This window comes from Chrysochloris asiatica, unplaced genomic scaffold, assembly GCF_000296735.1.
Source record: "Chrysochloris asiatica unplaced genomic scaffold, ChrAsi1.0 scaffold00005, whole genome shotgun sequence".
Classification (NCBI taxonomy): Eukaryota; Metazoa; Chordata; class Mammalia; order Afrosoricida; family Chrysochloridae; genus Chrysochloris; species Chrysochloris asiatica.
In genome coordinates, this window is record NW_006408523.1 from 39,340,715 (window position 1) to 39,348,089 (window position 7,375).

General features: G+C 40.2%; 1 pseudogene; it reads right to left on the reverse strand.

Annotated features, from left to right (window-relative positions):
- Positions 1–5,164: 5,164 nt before the first annotated feature.
- Positions 5,165–5,921, reverse strand: LOC102836494 (annotated as a pseudogene).
- Positions 5,922–7,375: the final 1,454 nt, after the last annotated feature.

Below are 7,375 nucleotides of genomic sequence, written 5' to 3' on the forward strand. Positions count from 1 at the left end.
CTCTGGCCTCACTTGTTATCGTTGTGAAGTGCCATGGAGTCAGTTCTGACTCACAGTGACCCTGTCTAGGGTTTCTGAGGAGCAGCTGGTGGCTTTGAATCACTGACCTTGCAGTTCAAACCAAACTTGCAGTCCAGCACGTTATCCTGCAGCGCCACCCCAGGACTTGCAGGCTATTCTTAGAAGTCTAGAAGTAGCCTTTGTATTCCCAGACTATCAATGGGAAAAGAGCTAACAGCTTTTACAGGAGCAGGGAGTCAAGAGGAGTGAGCTCTTTGCATAGTTGAAGCTTTCTCTTCATTATTATCACTATCATGCTTCATTCATTGTCATTTCCTTGGACAATTGCCTTAGTTTGTTAATATCTTAGTCAATAAGTAACAAGGGTTGTTGTTGTTGTTGTTATGTGTCATGGAGTCGGTTCCGACTCATAGTAACCCTGTGCAGGGTTTCCATTGTTGTAAATCTTTATGGGAGCAGAAAGCCTCATCATTCTCCTGCAGACCATGAGATTAGCAGCCAGATTTGTAACCACTAATAAATAGCACTCCCTCAAACACATTGGAACCATTTATGGGTTAACACAGCACATGGTATGTGTTGTTAGTTATCATCGACTCAGCTCTAAGCCATGGCAAACTTACATATCATAGAACAAGGACTAAAGCTCTTCCTTAGTTACAGCTTTGAGTGCCTTCCAGCCTAGGGAGCTCAGCATCCAGCCTTCTATTTGACAATGCTCTGTTTGGAAGTAGATCACTAGATCTTTAACCTAGTCTGTCTTTGTCTGGAAGCTCCACTGAAAGCTGCGCACCGTAGATGTTGCTGTTGGTGTTTGAAATATTGATGGCAGGCTTCTAGCATTACAACAACACTCAAACCACCAGAGTACAACCAACTGACAGACAGGTGGTAGACAGGATCCCTAAACGTATTGCCATTAAGTCAACTCCAACTCCTGGAGACCCTATGTGTTACAGAGCAGATGTGTGCTTTATAGAATTCGCCTGGCCTTTTGGAAAAATGTCACCAGGCTTTTGTTTTAGGGAGCCACTGGGTGGGTTTGAAGCTCCAACCTTTAAGTTATCACCCGATCGCAAACCACTCAAACCACTCAAAGACCTTGGACACGAGCCATGTTGTTGTTGTTATGTGCCGTGGAGTTGGTTCTGACTCATAGTGACCCTGTACAGGGTTTCCGAGGCTGTAAGTCTGTATGGAAGCAGAAAGCCTCATCTTTCTCCCACAGAACGGCTGGTAGTTTCGAACTGCCAACCTTGAGGTTAGCAGCCCGATTCATAACCACTATGCTACCAGAGCTCCTTGAATAACAATAGGAAAGGATTATTGCTTCTTTGCGATTTCTAATAACAGTAACACACTAAACTGCTAACATGATTATAGGTAGTGTTTTCATAGCCCTTCATGTTTTAGGGAATAGGTTATAAAATATTCTAACAAAGTCACGTTGCCTATAAAAAATAGAAAATCCACAATCTCTATGCCTGGGTGGCCTATTAGAATAGATTAATTATGGTGGTATGGCTGCTAAGACACATATAATTTGATGATAATGTTCCTCAGGTTCAAAATGTTATTGCAACTTTGATGGTTTGAATACAGAAAAGCATAGTTCCTTAAACATGTAAAACTGCCAGAGTGTGTTTACACCTCTGAACTTTTGTTGGTTCTTTCCTACTTATAATGCCCTTTGTCCCTACTCAATTACTCTAAGACGTTCTTCTTCTTGGAAATCAGGACTGGCTAAATTTAACATCTTTTTGTGATTGCTTCCTCTACCAAAATCCATGGGAAAGTCTCCTGCACCTGAATCCTTAGCACATACTGTCTGTTCCATTCACACAGGTATGAGTTGAAATAGACTCAATGGCACCTTACAATAACAATAACAGAGTACAATGAACACGGTCTAGTGCTCTACAGGAGTCCTGGTGTGGCTCTGTACAATCAGCACTGGATTGCTAACCACAAGGTTACTAGTTCAAACCCACAGTCACTCCTTGGAAATTTTATACAGGTTGCATAGAGTCGGAACTGACTCTATGGCACTTAACAACAACAAAAACTGTTTTCTATATGATTTGCAGTGCCTCTGTGTGAGTCCAACATAAAGCAGGACTTAAGTAAAAAAATATGATGGGTTTTCTTTTTGGTTTTCCAGCTCTGCTCAGTAAGAAGGAATAGACCAATTAACTGAGGTACACATTTGTTTCTTATGTGCCTATTTCTTTCACAAAGGACACACGGTAAGTTTCCTGATTCTTGACTCAGTGCTTTCTTCCTTAGCATGCATTTATTTTTTTAATATGTGGGGTTTGAATTTTTTAATAGGTGGGGGGTACACAGGGGACATTAACAGGAGGCTGGGACCCCAGGTTTGTCCTCCTGGGTGCTCTGTTAAAGCAGTCTGATGATTTTGTTGTTGCTGTCAGGTAGCATGGAGTCAACCCCAACTAATGACAACCCCGTGTACAGTGGACTCTCATGGGCCTGCTGCCTCTTCATCAGACTGTGTGACTCATTGGTTTTTCATCGGCTGAGTTATGAAAGTAGATTACCAGATCTTTCTTCCAAACCTGTCTTAATCCGGAAGCTCTGATGAAACCTGTCGTCAAGCTTCATAGCAACACACAACCTCCCACTGACACAATGGTGGCTGTTCCTGGGGTATATTGGCTGGAATTGAACTTATGTTTTCTGCATGGAAGGCAAGAATTCTACCACTCAAGCACAATGCAAGCATTTAAGAACATCTCATGTATGTTCCAAGTAGCTCTGGTAGCGTAGTAGTTACGAATCGAACCACAAGTCAGCAGTTCGAAACTACCAGCTGTTCCACGGGAGAAAGATAAGGCTTTCTACTCTCGTAAAGATTTACAGCCTCAGAAACCCTGTATAGGGTAGCTATGAGTCGGAACCGACTCCACGGCACATAACAACAACAACATGTCAGTTCTACATTATGTTTAACTAGGTACTTGATAGATATTTGCTGAAACTGCTATTAAGAATTCATATTCAGAACATAAATGATTTTATAAGGTTTTAAAAAAACCTCTATCTTCTTTTTATTTAAAAAGCTTTATCTTCTTCATCTCTAGTAACTTCTTTTTCTGGATGGAGCTTCATGGGGTAGCAAGAACATCTTCAGCCTGGTGTCAGAGGTTGTCTTTTGTGTTGGCATATACAGAATTGAGTGTGCAGAATAGTTACATTAATTCAAATCAATAACCTATTCAAGGTATTGCATTTCTATGGGAAAAACTGGAAGCAGGAATGTGTCACGATGACATTCAATTCATATAGCATTTTACAAATTATTTTTGTCAATTTCTGTATCATTCTTTCCAGTGACAAGTTGAGATTTTAAGCGTATTGCTCTTAACTAGATGATCATGATGAATTGAAACAAATTAGACATATTACTCTATGTAGGAGGCACTATTGACCTATTCTAAAATGCATTATTGGATCCATTTTGAACCAGAAGAATCAAAGTAATTGATTGATGGCCAAGAGAAAGTTGGTTCCATCAATATTGAAGTCTATTCTGAACTCTCAGTATGCAGTTAAGAAAACCTAGCGAAGTCACATAAACATTCTTTAGATGCAACAAAATCAGAAAGAAAATATTCCTAAAGGCATATTTTAAAGCTACAAAAGTCTGATATTTCATTCAGATAGGAATGTAAAGTCCTGGTTTATATTGAAATAAAATGTTTTCATCCTTTTAGAAATATTTTGTAAAGCTGGTTGTTTCTCATTTGAGAAATGTGTATTTTACAGCATTTTTTTCAACACTAGTTCTGAAGAACAGTAACAAGCATATTAGATTGGTTATGATTGCCAAAATTTTGAGAATGTAAATTTTTTAGAAATAATTTTGCCCACCACTATGTATAAGAAGAACACCTTCAAATCTAGATTTTATTTAAAATGTGCTAAGTAAATGTACATTTATTATTGCTATTGCTTTTTCAATAACCAAATCCCTGAAATATTATGATGTCTATCATTTAAGTTCTTAAGGAGCCCTGGTGTGCAGTATGAGGGGCTTGGCTACTCCCCAAAAGTCCATAGTTCATATTCACCAGTCTGTTTGCAGAAGAAAGATGAGGGGCTTGGCTACTCCCCAAAAGTCCATAGTTCATATTCACCAGTCTGTTTGCAGAAGAAAGATGAAGCAGTCTCTTTCAGTAATGATTGACAACACTGGAAACCCAATTGGGCAAGTCTATGCTGTCCTATAGTGTCACTGTGAGTTGGAATTGACTGGATACCAAAGCGTTTCTTTCCTTTTTAAAAAAATAAAATTAGCTTATGATTCTTAATTATTTTTTTTTAATTTACAGGAATATTTATTTTAAATCAGTACCTTTAAAAAAACACAAAGTGATTGACTTAAAGCTCTAAGGTGTATTGTTTCAGGTGTTATTACTGTACCTTCACCCCATTTATTAAGCCAAACCATTTTCAACAACTTTAAGTTCATAAAGTTATAATGAGGTATAGAAGTTCAGCCAGGATGGGACAGAATGTGTCCTAGGTTACAAGGGGACAGCAAGGCTCCTCAATCATCTCCTGTGGAGCATCTGTACTCTCATGTACAATTATGATTTTCTTCCCGAAAATGTCAACATGATCTTTCAGATCTTTTGGCTGTAGTTGGTTTAGCCTCCCAATCCTAACACTGTGCTGCTTTGGTGTGTAAGAGATTGATCCACACCTCGAGGTCCCACTTCTTGTAGGCCTCAGTGATCTATGTGTGAGGCTCAGGAGAGCTGACCAAGTTGGTTGTTGAGAACACTTGCTTAAAGGAGAGACCACCATTCCAGCATACCTGTCTTTAATCCTACTGCAGAAGCTGTTTGCCTTCAGGGGATGGTGAATCCTAGAAGATCAATACCAAGAAGCTCATGTCCTCAGTGGCTTCCTCAGAGAGTTTATCCTCAAGAGGGAGCCATCTGACCACTTCCTTTTTATAACATTTCTAATAGCTGCTCCATCTCTTCAAGGACAGTTGTGAAATCATTTACCTGATTGTTGCATGTGTTTTGCTGTTCTAGGAAGTGGATGCGTACTTCTTTCATCTTCAACTTTACCTTTAAGGCCTGTAACTCTTCCATCTGCTTTTTGGCTGTCATTAAAAAGCTCCAGCTCATCTTGCAAAGTTTCTAACAGCAACATAGAGTCCGTGTGATCTGTAGTGGTGTCTTGCTGTGATGCTAGGGTCTCACTTTCTAAAACTGACACTCTTGAGTTTTCACCTTGGCAGGGTCATCCATATTTGCCCTCCAGAGCATCCTTTCTAGGCTTGAATACGGGCAAAAATTCGTTCTGCTTTCTCCTTGCCTTACTGGAAATAGGCTGCATTTTCTCCAAAGGAAATATATAGGCTGAATTTATCTGTTTTGTTTACAATACACAAATGGAGTCCTGGTGTGCCGCTGGGTTGATGCCCTTGCTCTCCAAAATTGCCAAACAATTGTCCTGAAACTTCTCCAGCAGTTCCACCTTCTGAGTCAGGTCCTTCAGTTCTCCCTGAGTTTTAGTCAGCTTCAGATGCAACTGCTTGTTGACTGTTTCTTCCTCAGATCTCTGCTTCATCAGAGGTTTGTAGCTCTTTCTTCCTAATGGCAGTGTCTGCAGCTTTCATCTGCCCATTTTCTCATCTTGGTTTGATGATTTTTGTAACATCAGTCTCTGAACGGCCTAAATTAAAAAGTTTGGTAGTGTCTACTTCTCTGGACTTAACAGGTAATAGACTTTTAGAAGCAGTCTGGGAATGTCAAGCCACCGTTCTGCATAGATGTGGGTGGCAGAGTGTACACTGTCTTAACCGCTCTAGTCATCGTAACGAGGCATCACAGCCAGACCCCAAGAGCCTGCTTCTCCTGCCCGCAGTCATCCTCGATTCCGCTCAAATGACACTCCAAAGCAACTGCCTGATTCTTAAATTACTTTTGTTTAAAGTGTTACAAAGAGTGAGTAAATGATTCATCCTCTTATGAGATTGAGTACAAGAAAAGGAACTATAAAGACACAACCTCTGTGTGTATGTGTGCTGTCTTTTATGTGCCAAGGCACAGTATAGTCTGGAGACAGTTTGAGACAGGAACCGTATCTAACATTAGGAGAATTTCCTTCTGATGAAAATGCACTGGTTACTGTCATGGACACCTTACCTCTCAACTGCCCCCCTGTACTGTTCTGTTGGTTGAGAGAGGCTTATCTGTCCTAAGTAGATCTGGGGGCCTGCAAAGCACACAGGCAGCACAATGAATACATGAGACTATTTGCTGATGTCTTCAAGCTCAGCGCATGCTGATGGAAGTCATCCAAACTGTTGTTCTCCACCCTTCACTTAACAAGCATAATAATAAATGAATATTTAAACTAGCTGCAAATATATTAAGTGGAAACAAATAGGTTTCATTTGTAACAAGTGCACACAGGTTAATTAACAAGAAGGAGCTTTTGTGTTGAAACAAGACTCCCTGATGCTGTTCGGGCAGGTGCTGTTAAGGGCCAATTGAGCTCTATAGGATAATTATGAAGTACCAGTGAGCTCTTCCTTTTGTTAACAAAGTGCTGCCCACAATTTGCCTAAACCTATAAACTATCATCTGTGGTCCTCAGCAGCAATTAAGTGACAAACATCTTCTCATCTGAGATTTGGGAAAACAAAAGAGACATGACAGAATTTAAGGAGCCAGATGGATATGTTTGCAGTCAACTTAGAAAGCCTCTTTCATAATATTAGATAATTGAACAGAAACATATTTGGTACTTTGTAAAATGGTAAATACCTTGGTATTTTTAAGGGAAATTAAAATGCATATATTGTAGAATTGAAGAAGTGCAGTTGTTTGAACTGCAAGGTTGGCGGTTCAAGCTCACCAGCTGCTCCTCGGGAACCCTATACAGGGTTACTATGGGTTAGAACCTGACTTGACGGCACTTAACAACAACAACATATTTGAATAGATTTTTGTTTCTAAGATCTCAGAGTGTTTATGAAACCTCATAGAACAATCTGGAAATCGAACTCACCTCCTAATAGTGCTGTGGAGTCAGTCATGTGTTTTCTATTCCTCTAGCTTTGTTGTTAGTTTCTGTCCAGTCAGCCCCCAACTCATGATGATCCCAACATATGATCTGTATTCATTGGTGGCTTTGCAAAAGTAGATTTGTTGTTGTTGTTGTTGTTGTTAGATGCCATTGAGTCAGTACCGACCCATAGTGACCTTATGCACAGCAGAACGAAACTCTGCCTGATCCTGGGCCAACCTCACTACTGTTGCCATGCTTGAGTCCATCGATGCTGCCACTTGGCCAATCCATCTCGTTGGGG